Below are 17,753 nucleotides of genomic sequence, written 5' to 3' on the forward strand. Positions count from 1 at the left end.
GTCCCCCAAGTAAGTGGAGATTTTTCAACAATTCTCTCACCCTCCGGTTCGAGATCCAGTAGCGGCACGCCAGTCACTTGTTCATGCAGTTTTGATACGCCCATCTTGACAGGTTTGGCACGGTCTTGTATATACCATTTCCATTTAATAACACTAGCTTCTTGAGCATGCCCAATTCTGTGTGTTTTCGGAGAACTAGACACCCACTGCATGATGGGTATATCTGGCTGGATGATTGTCATGACCCACAGGCATCTGTTCAGTGTCTATTAAAGCCCAATAACAGGCTAACAATTGTTTTTCAAAAGGGATATATCGATCACCTGCATCAGGTAATTTCCTACTCTAGAACCTCACAGCTACTTGTTTTCTATTCTGTTTCTGCCATAGACTCCAATTGACATAGGAATCTTCTGTAGACACATTCAACTCCACCTCACCTTCTCTTAATGGCCATAAATCAAGCATCTTTTGAATGGTACTTTAAGCCAATTGAAATGACATTTCCTGCTCTTCACCCCATATAAATTCATATTTTTTACGTGTAACTTTGTGAAGGGGTGCCAAAATGTGTCTAAAATGCGGGATATGCGGCCTCCAGAATCCGAATAAGCCAATAAATTGTTATTTATTTAGACTATTTTTATTGGTTTTTTTCAATAAACAATCAACATTCAACAAAACTTGCAGTTTTTTTTTGTCACCGTACTTTAGCATCATGTGCATATCGTTAAACATCTGCTGTTGTCCCCTTACCCACCCCCCCAACTCGAGCCTACTCCACCTCACACTCCGCTTTTTCCCTTCTGGGGTTACCTCTCCATCAATATTCTCAGAAGTTTCATGGTTGCTTGGGTAATCCTGGGCCGACCCAAACAGTGTGGCCACTAAGTGTTTCCAGGCCGTCAGGGTTTCCGCTTCCTCCTCCCTTCCTCTCCTACCCACTTCATTCCACACTGTCGTTTCGGCTTCGGCCCATTTCTGGAGGTCACTCCACCAAACCTCCACCTTCGATCTATTGCTTGCTTTCCACCCCATGGCTATTCTGCGCTTGGCAAGTATGTAAGTCAAATCCTTAAACTTACTCGCATGTCTCAATTTACACGATGTGGGGAATCCCCATAACATACATGCCCACACAGATTCGAAGTTTAGCTTGATCCCTTTCTTGTTTAATCGGTGGGCCACTTCTTCCCAGAACTTTGCAATTTCTGTACATGCCCAGAACATGTGTATCATCCCAGCGTTTTCTTCTCCGCTTTTGGGGCAAGTTTGTCGTACAGTGCCCTTGAACCGAGCTATCCTCCTGGGGGGTCATGTATGCCCTGTGGGTTACATATAGCTGTATTTGTTGTAGTTTCGCATTCCTAGACACTTTTTTGTGATACTCTTGGGCTCGCTCCTATAACCCATCATTCATGAGCTCCCCTACCTCCACTACCCAATCCCGCCTTAACTGGGCCACTTCCTTACCCACCCTGGACATCAGCAGCTCATAGATTCGGGAAACCTCATGCCCTCCCCGACATCATACATCGTTTGAATGGCTGTGTCAGGTTGGTCTTCTAACCTTATTTCCGATCATTTTTCTCTCATCCACTGTATTAATCTGGAATAGGTGATGTACTGCCTGAGTGTAGTATTGTTTCGTCTACTAGCATCTCAAAATCCTTTATTTCCCCTTCTTGCCAAATGTCCCTCATTGTTGCAATTCCCATCAATTCCCAATGTCTACGAATCATCATCCTCAGTTGCACGTCGTCCCCGGCTAGTTCCACTAACGGCACTTGCGGAGAACATGGGGTCAGGTTCTCCATGACCTGACAAGCCTTACGCCACATATCCCATCCCAATTTCAACATCGCCGGGCGCCCTTTTAGTTCAGGTTTAGGCAGCCATATCAATTCTTTCAGAAAGAACGGGGCACATTCAGCTCTGAACAGTCTGGACTCTGATGTGGAGTCTTCAGTTAACCATTTAGCCACATATTGCAGTTTACTAGCCAAATGATAGATCTCGAAGTTAGGCAGCTTTATATCCCCTTTTTCATATGTGTTCTGTAATTTCCATAGGGCTATTCTATTCCTAGTTCCATGGCAGATGAAGCCCCTGCATATGCTCTGGAGTTTGGCGAAGAAACGCCTAGGTATCATGTATGGTATGTTCTCGAAAAAAATGTAATAGTCTAAGCTGTACGGCCATCTTCAGCAGCGCCCCTCTCCCCATCATGGCCAAGGGGAGCTTAGTCCAGAACCTTATGCTATTCTCAATGTTCGCTACCGCTTTATCAGTGCTATACTTATATTCTGCTTCCACCGTGTGATGGATGTCAATCCCCAGGTATCTAAACGTACTGGTCTCCCATGGTATTTGTAAGACTGGCAATTGTTCCCGTGGGACCCCTATATACCTCCCCAGTGGGAATATACACAATTTCTTGGGATTAACTGTGATTGCAGAGAGCAACGCAAATCGCTCTATTACCTCTAGGATGTATTGCATATTTTCCTCAGGGTACCTCCGGAATAACAACATATCATCTGCGTATAATGAAATCAAGTGCGGTCCCCCTTTTGTGTAGATCCCCACTTCCTCAAATTGTTGTCTCCGGTATATCGCTAGGGTTCTAGTGCTAGTATGTACAGCATCGGGGACCAAGGGCATCCCTGTCTGGTGCCCCTGCTGAGTTGCCATTTCTCTGAGATGATCGCTCCTGTCTTAACTCTGGTTATCGGCGAGCTATATAACAATTTTACCCACTTCAGATACCCGGGACCCATCCCATATCCTTTGAGGACTGCCATCAGCCAAGGCCATCTGATGGAGTCAAAGGCCTTCAATGCGTCCAGTGATACAATTGCAATCTTGCTCGAATCTCCCTCTGTGTGCTCTATGTACTGGTGGAGCTGTCTGAGGTTGTCAGATATGCGCCTGTGCGGTACATATCCGGTCTGATCTGGATGTATCGATTTACTCATGACCCATCTCATTCTATTTGCCAATGCTGCCGCGAGTATCTTGCTGTCCTGGTTCAGCATCGACAACGGTCTGTATGACCCACAGTCCGTGCTTGGCTTATTTGGTTTGGGGAATGGAATAATGATCGCCTCTCTCAGGGATTCTGGCAATATTCCTGTTTCAAATGCTTCTTTTAACATTTCCAGCAGCGGGGGGAGCACTTCTTTCTTCTACATTTTGTAGAACTCACTGGGGAGACCATCGGCGCCCAGGGTTTTACTGGTGGGTAGTTGCTCTATCACCGCTTCTAGTTCTTCCAGTGTAATTGGGGCATCTAAGTCCTCACGCTCTTCTGCACTTAATTTTGGTAAACCAATATCCTCTAGTGTGCCCACCATCTCACTCTCTTCAACCCCTCCTTTGTCTCCGTGCAATCATTTATAGAATTCAAGAAATTCTCTGTTCACTCCCTCTTGGGTATCTAATTAATGTTTGTCCACTTTCTCCCATTACTGTTCTGATCGTTGGTCTGGGGGTCTCACTCTTATACAACCATGCCAGCAGTGTCCCCGGTTTGTCTCCCCCCCCCCCCCCCCGCGTGCTGTCTCTCTATGTATTTCTTGTAGTTTGTTACATAATCTCTCCCAGTGCCCTACACATTCCTGCTGCAACCGGTTTATGGATTCCACATCCTCCCGGGAGTTACCTCCTCTACCCAAGACTATTTCTAGTTTGGCCTCTGCTTTCTGCAGTTCTCGTAATATGCCTCCCTGCAGCCCTTTAGATTTGGCTATTGCTAGTCCTCGCATCACCACCTTAAATGCTTCCCATAGGGTGCCAGTGTTGTTCCCAAAGTATTCTACAATGCCTTCCCTTAGGTCCTCCCTAAACGATATTTCGTTCAGTGCCTTGGTTCTGAGTCTCCAAGTTGGTATCCTAGCTCTAGGGGGCACATATTGCCATGTTAAGACCAATGGCGAGTGGTCCGAGAGGACCCTCGCTTTGTATTCTGCTCACACTATATCTACCGTCATCTCCTGTGAGACAAACATATAGTCTAACCGTGTGTACAGATTCTGTGGGGCACAGCAATGCGAGTATTGTCTATCGTGTGGGTGGTGTAGCCTCCACACGTCCTCCAGCCGAAGGTCTACCACCAAAGTCTTTGGTATCTTAGCCGTGGGGTTGGGTTTATCGAATTTCCTGTCTAACCTGTCTACTCTCGGGTCCAACGTACAGTTAGTCTCCTCCCCATATAATTGCCCCCCCCCCATGTACGGACCCATCTTAATATATAGAGTTTTGAAATAAGCCTCTGTGTCTTGGTTCGGGGCATATGTATTAATAATGCATATTTCTTTGTTTTCTATCAGTCCCTGTATCACCACCATTTCCCATCTGCCTCTACGGCGGTCTGTAGTATCCTGAAAGGGACATGTGGTGCCACCCAAGTGATCACCCCTCTGGCATTAGCCGAATGTGTTGCGCCTATGGTGGTCCCCTTCCATTTCCTCTGTATTGCCTCTTGTTTCTCTTTCGTGAGATGCATTTCCTGCATTAGAGCAATATCTACTTTCTGCCTTTTTAAGTACATCATGATCTTGTTTCTTTTCAAGTAACTATTGAGCCCCCTGATATTCCAGGCTAATACCTTAAGGTCCCCCATATTTTAGTAGTTCAGTCTGTACCTCTGTCCCTCCACTTTACCCGTTCTAAGCACCAGCGCGAGTGTGCGTAAGCTCGTCCCTTAACAAATACCACTGCAAATCCCCCAACTCCCCCCACCCCCAACTGCCCCAACTTCCCAAACAATTGCCCAGTACCATCCCTGGATCTCAGGCTACCCCGCATCTAGTCCCTTTCTACGGCTTAGCCGATACTCGGAACCCAGCAGGGGGATACTAAACTACTAATATCCTAACTACTGGGGGTAAAGATATGTCTCCTCCGTTCCTGCATTGAAGCTACAGTTTGTGATGCGCTCCCATACATGAGCACTACATCATTTCCACAACCCAGGCCAGTTATTGTCCATATATATTGTAGATCAGGGGTTTGGATCTACTGCTCAATTATAGTCTAGTCTCGAGGTATTTCTCTTCATAGGATCAATATGTCCACCCATATGGCCCTGCAACGGTATCGATTCACTTCTCCGTCCCCCGCTCCGCCTGGTCTCCTGACCCTGTCAGGCAGTTCCTTGCATCCAGCCATGCCGTCACATCCTCTGGTGAGTCGAAAAAAAAAGACTTGTTTTTATAGAGCAATTTCATCCTCGCCGGATATAGAAGCATGTATCTGTAGTCTGCCTTCCGCAGCCTGCTTTTGACCTCCACATAGTTCATTCGCTGTCTCTCCACCAAGAGGGTGTAGTCCGGGTACGCCGTGATTGTTGCTGATGCTCTGCTCATCGTCCCCCCCTTTGTGGAAATGTTCCAAGACCTTCTCTCTGTCTTTATAATTCAGTATCTTAGCGATGAATGGCCGTGGGGGGGCTCCCGGTGGGGGGTTCCTGGCCAGTGCTCTGTGCGCTCGTTCTGCCGCAAATCCCTGACTGAGTACTCCGCCGGTTATCTCTTGCAATAATATGTTCTCGACGTAATTTGTCGGGTCGGATCCTTCCGGTAGTCCCACAATGCATACGTTGTTTCTGCGTGCACGCCCTTCTGCTTCTTCAGTTCTGCTTTCAAGGTTGTGCACTTGTTGTTTCAGTGTGTGGATCTCTTTGGCATTGGACGAGCATGTGCTTATGTTGGCTTTCACCTCTTTCTCCAACTTCCCTGTGCGCTCGGCTAGCGCTCGGACATCTTGTTGCAGTAGGTTAACATCTACACTTACTGCGTCAATTTTGGACTCGAGCGAGGTCTTCAATTCCAGGATGGCACCGTCCATCTTGCTCTCCCAGGACATTTTTAGTTCTGCTATAGCATCTAGTATTTGTTTGTCGTTGTGGGCTGCGGTTTCATCCTGTTGTGTGTGCTACACTTTAGGTCTGGCTCCTTCCACTACTGGTGATGATTTAGCAAACTCCTCTAAGGTGGGTTGTTTCCCTTTGACTTTGGGCATCTTAGATGCCATCTTTGCACATGTATCAGCAGTCGTGCCAGGCGCTGCTCTGTGACAGGTCTCTGTTCCCATGTTGAGGCCAGTTCGTTCTGCTCCCAGGGGCTTCTTCTTGCTGTTGCGCTACATCTATGTTCTGCGCTGGTGTGGCGTTGAACAAGGCTGCCACTCCTTAGATGCCCTGCGTTTATCAAAGGAGAATCCCGCCTTGCTTCTACTGGGCTCCCTCCTATTGTGAGCGTGTTGCAGCGGCTCCCAGGCCTGCCAGTGAGGCCACAGACCCGCCTCGCATCCGGATGCTTGTTGATTCAATAGCACTTGCCAGCCCAGTATCTAGAGTGCTACTTTGTGTCAGCCCAATGTTTGTTGTGCCCTGGCTTCCTTCTGCCTCTCAACCATGCCGCGTCTCAACCTCCTGCTCATCTTAGTTTTGTGCTTTTGGCTTGATTCTGTGGGTCCCCGCTCTGTCAACTGCTTCCTTTATGCCTGCGCTCGTTTGACAGTACATGTATGAAGCCGGGCGTTGCAAATGGCCCTTCCTGTGATGTTCAGGATCTTCTCTGGGCCTCACACAGATGACGGACTATGTTGTTGCATTTCTAATAGTTCACAGCTGCGGCTCCAGTTGTTTCGCCTTCTGGTTGATGTGTATGCGCTCCCAGCCCGGCTCGTGTGTAGTGAGCCCAGTACAAGTGTGTTCCATGTGTCAGGCAATCGCAGTGTCCAGCGATTTTACAGTCCATATTCTGCTAAAGAGGCTGCTTAATAATTTATATCTCGTCTCTGCGTTCTTTCCCAAGGGGTGCGGATCGCGGTTATGTGGCTTGTCTCTCTTATAATGTCTAGGGGCACATTACACCATTATGTGTGCGCTGAGCATGTGCGATTCAGCCCGCTGCAGTCCGTCCGTAATTTGTATTGTTCCCAGGGTGCCGTGATCATATCACCCAGTGTATCATCTCCTCCCGCGGTTCCGGGTCACACGGGCTGAACACACAGCGCTGTGTGCATGTCTGTGGACTGCAGTGCTGAGCCGGGTCTGGACTTTCCTCTGGGGTTCCCGCTTTCAATGGTTGCGAGCGTCCGACAGTGCTCGCCACCCAAATGGGCAGACTACCGCTTCGGTACCTTGTGCCCTATTTCAGCAGGGTCACTATCTAGTGGGCCAGTCAATGCCTCCCGATGGTGCATTCACGCATCAGAGGAGCGGTAGACTGCATGGCCTTTCCTTTTAGGTTCCGTGCCTCATCTCCAGCCTGTTCTTTGTACCCGTCTCGTTCTTGTTGCGGTCACCATTGGTGCTCAGTGTGACTCGCCGGCATATTGCTTTGTTTAAGAGCGGCTGTCATTTTGTTCGGATCGCTGCAGGACCGAAGCGCTTTTTCTTCCGTTATAGCTTCTGTTCCTTATTTCTGTTCCTTCATGTAGGGCTGCCCGCAGTCACTGTCCCTGGGTGCCCCTCCATCCCCGCTGCTGCAGGCATGCTCCGCTATCTCATGCGCCCCCGATCCCCTGCTGAGAGAGACACTGGGTAGCCGCCAGATTTCATTTTCTTTCTTGCACCGTGGGGTCAGGGGGCCGCCACGCCGCTGAACACTCTATCAGCAGGGCTTCAAAACCTGCCCTCTTCAGCAGCCGTCCCGAGTCCACTTGCTAGCAACTGTATGCGGTCCGGTGTGATTTCTGCTTCAGTCGCTTGCGACTCCTTTGGCCAGCCGACGTTCGGGGCATTCCTTTGTCCTTTATGTGGCAGCCGCCATTTTGGTCCTTTCGTTCTGGGATTTTCTCGACCTGTATATTCCACCGCAGTTAGGGTTCCTCGCCTCGGATCCTCATGAGAATATCACCATCTCGTTCCTTGCATATTTATACGTCGGCTGCATCACTTTTCTTCCCCAGTACTCTGGTTTCAACACTTACTTCATAATTACGGATTCGCAGGAGACGCGTCTGCTTACATGGCTGCGTAGCCACGCCCCCTCCAATAAATTGTTGCGCCTGTTTTTTGGTTTTCGGATTTGGAAATTCAAGAATCTTTTGGTTAGCTGTAGGCACCATTTCGCGATGTCCATTGTGCCACTGTATTCCTAGAAAAATTACGGTTTCTGCTGGACCTTGCGTCTTAGCATCATTAATTTCCCATCCTCCTTTGCGTAAACCTTCCCTGATGAGTTCCAAATGAATTTGCACACTTTGTCATCCTTGCCTTGAATTAGAATGTCATCAATATAATGCGCAATTTGCACATCAGGCTTGCATGGAATTGTATCCAAAGTTCAGCCACCAGCTGAAGACAAATCGTCGGACTATGCATATAGCCCATAGGCAAGCGATTAAAAGTATACTGCCTCCCATTCCAGGAAAATGCAAATTGCTCTTGGCATTCAGAAGCAATCAGCACTGTGAAGAAGGCGTTAGCCAAATCTAACACAGCGTACCAGGTGCCTTCAAATTTCTGTATATTTTCAATGAACGTTATGGCATCAGGTACCGCAGGTACCAATGGAGGAGTATACTTGTTCACGATAATCATAATATATTCACGATAATCAATAGCAATTCTGAAGCTGGCGTGTGATTTCTTTTTTTGTTTTTAATTTTTTTTTTTTTTTTGGAGAGGCCAAATGGGATTGTTCCAGGCAATAGTAACATGACGTAATACACCTGCTTCAACATATCCTTTGATAGTGTATGAAATTTCTTATTGCTTGCCTGGAATCCAATATTGTTTCATAGACACTCTTTTAGTCGCTATCGGGACTTGAAGGGGTATCTTTAGCTGACCAGCCACAACTGGCGCACAAGTAAAAGCACTTACGCCAAATTGATATGTCTTATGCCCCCAACCCCAGGGTTAGCCCCTCCAGAATATCAAATCCAGTAATGTATTCCGCCAAGGGGACGATCAGTACTTGATGGGTGCATCTTTTCAATTGCCCAATTTTCATGCCAATTTCAGTTTGCACAGCTGAAGTTTCCTTTCCACCCAATCCAGTAATCGTGAAACGTTTACCCTTAAATCTGGAAGGGTTTCCGTGAATCAAAGAGGCCTCTGCCCCAGTATCAATCAAAGCACAAACTTCCTTTGTATTGCCCGAATGTCAAAACAATTTAACTTTAACATGAGGTTGCCTGTCTATCTCAATATGGGCAGTTGATACTGAAGCTTGACCAATATCCCATTCATCTTTAAAATGTGTGCCTTTCGATTCTCTCTCCACTAAGGCACTCACCATTTTTCTCAAATCAGCAAAAGTCGGTTGCGAGGGTGTTGAAACAGTAGAGGGTTCCTCATCACCCCCCTCCGGGGATGATCCAAAAGGATCCACTTCCTTTTTTGGCTTATCTAAATCTTATCGCTTTACTTGTTTATAGCGCTCTTTACCATCCAAACCACGATTTTTGTACATCAAGTACATATCACCTGTTACAATTCCATCAATTTCTTCCCTCGGGACACCATCTTTTAGCAAAGCTAAGAACATATCTTTCCTAGATACACAGGACTCTCTACTATCAAATCTTTTACCAGGCGTACGCTTTTCAGTACAACTCTCCCTTTCACGAAACTGTTCTTGGGGCTTATCACATTCACCCAAATCAGACAGTTGTCTAATTGCATCTACCACCTCATCTGTGATTTTACCAGTCATCCCTACCAATAAGGTCATTATGACGTTTTTATACGCGGGAGGGGCAGTACGAACCGGTGAGTTCCTAGCTGAAATAGACAAATTCACCATTCCCATATGTTCGAGTATCAAGATGAATAGCCTCCTTCATAGCATGTTCTCTTATTCTTTGAATAGCTTCCTTCAATGTATACCAATTTTTATCATTTGTCGGCCAGCCTGATGTAATCGGATACTTATGATTACATCCTTGTGCAGTCAATTGTAAGAGGGATAATTGACCATCATCACAAGGAGGACCTGCACGTAGGGTCTCCTGTATCTGAACATCGTTAGACAAAGGTAAAAACCTAGTGGAAACTGTTGTATCGACCAGAAGGCCCGCAGCTCCTCCATCAAACATTCTGACCATACAAGCAAGTAAAGATTCACCTGTCCTTTATTTTAATCTATTAATTATTTCCCCAATTTCTTGTTGTGAATAATCTTCAAGAGCAGTCATGTCTACAACACCACCTCCCGGATTCAATGGATGGCCACCCAATTTCCTGCGAATGACAGGATTAACCGTCACTTCCTTACACACAGGTTTTAGTTTTGTCACTGGATCTGACGTATCAGAAACACTACTTGTAGTAGTACTACCAAAAACCTCGCCATCCCAGTGATCGCGATCCCAATCCACACCTGCAGCGGCAATCACCGTTGCTACCTTACGGGAATGAACCCTACCTCTTCTTTTTCGGTACTTATATCGAGCGGCTCTTACTGCAGCTCTATCAGCTACCGCTTGATATTTATCCTACTTGTCATGATATAACTTCATTTGAAGTTGTGGCATTAACGCAATTTGTTTTTTGGCAGCCAATTCTTTTTCTAGCCTTTGAACCGAAGATTGTAAATCTTCATTCAATTGATGCATTTTTCTAAACGCATGCAATGAAATCCATCCCCTTCTCCCGAGAGCTGAACATTCCTTCCCCTTTTCTACTGGGACCAATTGTAAACATTTAATTAATTCATCTGGACTTGCCTCTCCTATGCTGGTATCCCATGTTTTACTTAATCCTGCACCACATGCCCAAGATTGCGCAATGTTATCATAAGGGCTTTTGGACCACCCTGGGATCGTTATATCTGGGAAATCTCTGCCAGCGGAGCCACCTTTTTTCCTAAATAAGGAGGTCATTATAACTGAATGGATGTTTCAGTTCCCAAACGTAAATTCAATCACATAATAACATTCCGAATACATTTATTTCCGAGGGGTGCCGGGGGGGGGGGGTGGTGTATATGTGTATATATGTATGTATGTATGTATGTATATATATATATATATATATATATATATATATATATATATATATATATATATATAATTTTTTTTTTTTGGGTTTTTCTTTTTCTTTCTACCGTTCGGAGTCCAAAAACTTTAACCTTAATTAATCAGCAAGATACTTTGGCATCTATATCAGCACAAAGACCCTGCTCACAGTGCCAACATGTTTTGCGTTTGTTTGGCCCTAAGGGGAAAAACACTAATACTTCCGTCTCCCCAGCCCTTTTTCACAAAAGATGAGTACATCATATAGAGTTATAAAATGGCTCATTATAGGCCCTTTATTTAGTCCATCTAACATATAAAAGAAAACGCCAATAGATATGCCAGCATGGAGATATGTATGTATGTATATGTGTGTGTGTGTGTGTATATATATATATGTCACTTCATCGTTAATAAGAAGGCAGAAGAAAACGTCATCTTGGCCACCAGCAAGACTGCTCAGTCCCTCAGCAGGTAGGCGAAGAGATTACTACGTATAACTGGGTCTGAAGCGGAGCGTCCTCCCTTTCAGCGACACTGCAACACCCGGGGTTCAACATCCAACTAACTTTCTCTGTGATGCCCTCTCCTTTATGGGGGCATCCCCCGCCCTTCCCAAGTGTGCTCTGCCTTCGGCCGAAAGGCAGACCACAAGTCAAAGAAACAGAGGGTGGAAAAATCCAGTTAGAAGTGGAAAAACCCAGTGCCCCTCTCTTGCATGCATTCCTTACCATGCACCTGCAGTGGGCCCTAACTCCCCTTCTGTATTTGTCCTTCAGTGGACAATACAAGAACTCTTCTCCTCAGTTAGTCCGCTCACATAATATTTTGTGGCCTTGCTCTGCTTTCCCTGCTACTTGCGCATTCTGTGAAGCCCGCTGAAACGCAGACTTTATTACTGCAATGGGAGACGAGTGTTCAACATGTCTGCGCATCGACGCCATGTTATTCTGGCTCGCATTTTTCACATTAGCATTACAAGAGTCGATAGATAGTCATTGTTCTTCTTGCGTGTATAGCCAGGCTAGCAGTCTCCCCGGTTTGTCACCCTCCACATGTTGCCTCTCTATGTATTTGGTGAAGCTATGTTTGCCCAGCCTTTCACAACATCTCGAGCATTGTTGCTGCAGAGCTGTTTCGTTTGCCTCCTTGTCTATCTGAACAGTGTGGGATTGTGTCACTTTTGCTGTGCCTGTTCCGCTGAGGACGGTTCTCTGCAGATCATAGCCTGGATACTCCTGATTTGGCGATTGCAGAACCTCGAATGACCACTTTTTAGTCTTCCCAAAGAGTACCTGCGCTTGACACACTTCCTGTGTTTGTTGAAAGTATTCCGTAATACTGTCTTTCATGTTGTCTCTGAACGGGATATCTTCTAGGGCCTCACTCCTTAGCTTCCAAGTCGGTGTTGAGGGTCTCGGGGGTGTGTATTGCCTTTTCAGTAAGAGGGGGGCATGGTCTGATAAGACCACACTCTTGTATTCTGCTGTCAATGCGTCTGCCAGGCCCCTACTTACAAAGAAATAGTCTAAACTAGTATGCACCACATGCAGAGAGGAGGAGTGTGAATAATGTCTGGAATGTGGGTGGAGCATTCTCCATATATCAACCAACTCGAATGATGGTAGTGTTTGCGGGGACCTGGCTGGCAGGGCGGGTTTTTGAAATTTTGTGTCTGACCTGGCCATAGCTGGATGAATGACACAATTAAAGTCCCTGCCCCATAAGATGTTACTGTATGGGCCAAGTCTTGGGAATAGTGTCTGGAAGAAAGCCACTGTTATGATTAGGGGCGTATGTGTTCACTAGGCAGGTATATACATTTTCAACAAGCCCCTGTATGAGTACCATTCTGCCCTTGTTGTCTGTTCTAATCTCGGTCCGTTTGAAGGGCACTCTGGGTGCGATCCATGTTAGTATTCCGTGTGCATATGTGGAGTACGTGGAGCCCACGACCCATCTCTCCCATTTTCTGGCAATCGGCGCTTGTTTATCCGCAGTGAGGTGGGTTTCCTGTAATAAGGCAATGCCAATGTTATGTCTGCTGAGGTATGTGTAGACTCTATTCCTTTTCACATAATTGTTTAAATCTCGGACATTCCAGGTAAGCAGCTTTATATCACTTGCCATCATCACCTACTCGCTGTGCTCTGGGCTTATCGTCGGGGTTCCTGGTCAGCCCCCACTTTCTATTACTGAAAACATGAACAAACAGTGAAGGATTCATTTGTGTTCTGGTGGCTACTACAGACAAAAGAAATTCCCTTTCAACTTCCCCAATTGGCAACAGTTGCCCAGATTTGTTACCCATGCTCTGTCGTATCTGCTTCTCGCGTCTGCCTCTGAGGTCTGGTCTCGGGCGAGTGCGCAGCGGTTTGGCACAGAAACAAGCGTCTAAGAAAATAGAACTCTGAGGGTGAGTAGGTAGCATCTGTGGGACCAGCCCACTTCTTTGGGGATGGTGATTTAGTCCATGAGGTGGTGCCTGCCATTTAAGCAAACAGAGTGGCGCCTGTGGACTTTGTGGACAGCCCCCTGTCTTTGATTACGAGCTTGATTTGGGGTGTATCCCGGCGCTAGGTAACTTGTCCGCTTTTGTTGGAGCGCAGCAATCAGTAAATTGGTCTCTGGCGTGCCAGCTCCGGCGACCCAGGTGACTTTGCGTCTGGGTGGGATGGCATTGTCTTCGGGGAGAGGGCTTGTCTTCTCCCTGTCCATCCATGCTTGCGCCTCTTCCGGGTGGTCAAAAGGACAGTGCAGTTTTTGTAAAGGATCTGGCTTAAGGCAGTTTGAAGTGTGCTCTGTTTTTTTGGACTTGGAAGGTATAGCCAGGGTACACTGGCAGGTCTGAGGATGCTCTTCGAATTGTACCACCTAGTCTTGAGTAGGAGAAGATCTTCTTCCTGTCTTTATAGTTTGACTTTAGCTATTATAGGATGTGGGGGGCTCCTGGTGGCGTTTTTTGGGTGAGGGCTCGATCTGCTCTCTCAATCGTGAAGCCTTGTGAGAGGTACCCGGGTCCGATATCTTGCAAGAACATATTCTCGATATAGGTTGTTGGGTCCGAACCTTCTTCACCTTCTGGTAGGCCAACGATGCAGACGTTATTTCTTCGAGCCCTTCCGTTCGCGTCTTCTGCTCTGTTTTTCAGCAGACTAACCCTCTGCTGTAAGATGCAGACTTGGGCGTGATTCTCCTGGGACCTTGCCTGGTTTTCCGTCAGTTGCTTCTCAAGGTTCGTGGTCCTTTTGGATAGTCTAACGTCCTGGCGCAGCAGACCTACATCTATTATCACAGCGTCTATCTTGGAGCCCAAAGAGGCTTTCAGTTCCACAATCGCCAGCAGGATGTGATTGCTTGTTTCCCCAGCCTCTCTTGCCTCTGTTGCTTTGTCTTGTGTTGATGCCATGTTGTCTGTGGGCACTTGCCGGTGGGTTATGGTGTAGCTGTCAATCTTTGCCTGGTTGCCTTTCAGTTTTGCTGCTTTGGGAGGCATCAAGGACACTCTTTATGCAGTAGTCTTGTGCCCAAAATGTTGAGTACAGCAACAGTAGTATTGCCAGCTAGTAGCGTGCAGGAGCTGTGTTGTGTACTTCTACCTCGCCTGAAATGCCTTAGCTTAGCTAGGAGCTGCGGAGAGAAGACTCTCAGTGGGTTGATGGTCTATGAACTACTTCACTGTAGTGGCCTCAGGGCGCCAGCAGGTATTCCCCTTTATGCTTCAGGTCCGGCTCTTGAGCCATGGGCATGAGCCTTTAAAAGTGGGCCCAGGTCTCCTGCTGTGTGGCAATTATCAGGATCTCTGCTAGTCCTCCGGGGTGGTGCATCCTTTAATTTAATATCTGCAGCGGGGGGAGAACTTGGGCATGGCAGCAGTCCCTGTCAGAAATGCGAGCTGTTTATTTCCAGTACTGCTCCCTTTCTTCCGCTAGTTTGCAGGCTCTGCAATGTCGAGTGTGAACCCACTGGCAGACACATTCTCCCGTGGCTTGGTGGAGGAGCTATTGTGTCTCTATTTTGCCTTGTGCAGTGGGAGCACAGCGTGGTTTCGCGTGTGCTTGCGTTTGTATTCTTACCGCAACTATGTTCCTATCATTCTATTTACTGTGCAGATATACCAGCGTGCGTGGCTCACCTCTTGTCTTCCCGCTAGGCTTCCGACTGCACGCACCGCAACTATGTTCCTAGCATTCTATTTACTGTGCAGATATACCAGCGCGCGTGGCTCACCTCTTGTCTTCCCGCTAGGCTTCCGACTGCACGCACACCCTCCAGGGGTGCTCACAAGCTACACAGGTGCTTCATGGTTCGCTCCGCTCCCTCTTTACCGAACCGGCTGAATCTCCTGTGTGGACGCCATTTTAAGTCTACACGGTGGCCCGTCTCCGAGACGCACACAGCGTTCCTCTTCAATCAGCCAGAGCTGGACATCCTGCGTTACGGGGATTCCATTCCACTAGTGCTCCGGTCTCTCTCTTGTCCCGTACAGTGCATTTTAATGCGATGGATCAGCCTCTTTTTAAACAGATAATTGTGGATCTGGCAGGAGCTCTTGGGAAGGCAGCCTTGCTCCAATTCCGGTAGTCACGGCCCTTCCACAATTTTTTAAAGTTATGACTGCAAGCCAGTGGGGTTGCATTAAAACTTGTCCAAACACAAATGAATTTCCTCTGCAGCAATTTCCCAGACATTGGTACTTTTCCAGGTTCAGGATAAAGAGGGAATTAGGCAGTACCTAAGCAGGTAAATTCTTCAAAAACCCTGGTCGGATTCTGTTATAAGCTGTGGAAGTCCACATTCATTTGCACCAGCATTTCCCCCAAAATAGGCTTCCATACCCAGCATTCGAGGTTAACCTTTTCAATTCAAGGTGGTATGTCCTGCCCCTAAGTTGAACAATTGAGAACTCGACTTGCACTGCTATGGGGAGGCTGGCTGTCGAATTTCTACAATGGTGTCCAGTTCACCATGCTGCAGGCAGAGGAGTTCATAGGCATTCACAGAAACCGATACAGAAGCACACGCTGTTGCGCTGCTCACTTGCATTTCCCCTCAAGACTTAAAGCTGTCGCTGAATAAAAGAACAGAAAAAGTTCTTGTTAGAGGTGTTCTGTATTTTCTTTTATGTTAGAGGTATATATTTTTCGGAAAAAACATGCAAATGCCAAAGGCTAGAGCTGGGGGAGGGAGGCAAGAGGCCAACAAGTGGAATTTGGGAGTTGGTGGGGGGGTAGGGACCAAGTTAGCAACGCAAGGCTCAAACATTTCTCACATAACCTGGGGATATAACTGCAGCTAACCGCAGCTACTCGACATTTCAACTGAAACTGTGTCATCAAACAATTAGTTTTGGGGGAATGGGAGAGGGCAGGGCAGGTGAGGAGGCCATGAGTTGAGTGGGAGCAGGCACATATGAGGGGGGCACTTGGTGAGTTCCTGGGAGGCAAACAAGTTATTTTAAAAAATGTATATCTTTTTACAGCTACAGTGACGTCAGGGGGTGACGGATCATTGGCCAGGGCCCGTGGCTTGGTAGCGTTTTAAACAGCTGAAGGCTTGGTAGTGTTGTACAATATAAAGTGGGTATGGCCAAAGGCTGTGGCCGAAGGCTGGTGACCTGTTAGTGTTAAAAGAGAGTGGGCACTGCCGAAGGCCATGGCTAGTGAGCAGGGACTGATTTAAAAAATACAATGGGCACGGCCAAAGGCACCAGTGGCGCCAGAAAATATGCAGCCGTGGCCAGTGGCGCTGAACAATGTAGTGGCCATGGCCAGTGGCGCTGAAAATTATACAGTGGGCACAACCAAAGGCCATGGCCAGTGGTGGCACGATATACAGTGGACATGAAAAAAAACCTTGGTATAACAAAACCCTTGAAATTCAAGGTAAGAACCTTAGTTGAAGAGCAGTTAAGGTGAGTAAACGACACAACAAATCCCTTGAAATTCAATTAAAGAACCTTAGTTGAAGAGCAGTCAAGGTGATTAAACAACACAACAAAACCCTTGAAATTCAGCGCATTGGGAAACGCAGGACCGGTTTAAGAGAGCACATATATATTATAAGAGGAGGAAATTGCAATGCCATACAAAATTGCATTATGGGGGGGGGTGGTATGGCTTTATGGGGTGATCAACTGGAAGGCACTGAGCTAAACTGGCCCGAGTTTCCCAATGCGCTGAATATCAAGGGTTTTGGTGCGTTGTTTACTCACCGTAACTTTTTTCATTGAATGTATATGCTATGGCATTTATAAAGCACCTGTACACAAGTGTTTCTAGGCGCAACAAGACAAAGGGGGGTAAACAAAGGTAGGAAAAGACGATCTTAATAAGCCTTGTTATTCCGATCGCGCAAGTGCAGGGAAGAGGGTAGGGCAGAAGCGCCAGGAAGGAGGGGAAGGGAATATAATCTTCAATTGGTGCTGTCCCTGCCAATGTTAGTTTGCGGGTACTTGCCATTACTGCTGTTAAGATTGCCAAAGTGCTCTCTGATACCGATTCAAAGTGGTCTTATTGTGCTACCCACATACACTTTTTTTTACATACAGATACAATATAAACAACACACCTCTTTCAATTGATCGTCTTTCTGTTCTTTTGCTATGATATTGTCTGAAATAATGATCGCGTAGCGCAGTATCCACATTTAGGGAAAACCGTATACCCTTACTGTTAGCCAGTTGATCTTTGTGCTGTCCGCTGATATACACATGTAATTGGGACATAGAAGATTCTTAGTAGTAGTCATATGAAAGACAATTCTCGGTTTGGTGT

At 46.8% G+C, this 17,753-nt stretch overlaps 1 protein-coding gene across 11 annotated transcripts in view; it reads left to right on the forward strand.

The window, feature by feature from the left end:
- Nucleotides 1–17,753, forward strand: part of MAP7D3 (MAP7 domain containing 3) — a 1,453,570-nt gene that overhangs the window by 31,050 nt on the left and 1,404,767 nt on the right. The gene's annotated exons all lie outside the window — the stretch shown is intronic.

Source organism: Ambystoma mexicanum, chromosome 5p, assembly GCF_040938575.1.
Source record: "Ambystoma mexicanum isolate Mex_15411 chromosome 5p, UKY_AmexF1_1, whole genome shotgun sequence".
NCBI classification, from domain to species: Eukaryota; Metazoa; Chordata; class Amphibia; order Caudata; family Ambystomatidae; genus Ambystoma; species Ambystoma mexicanum.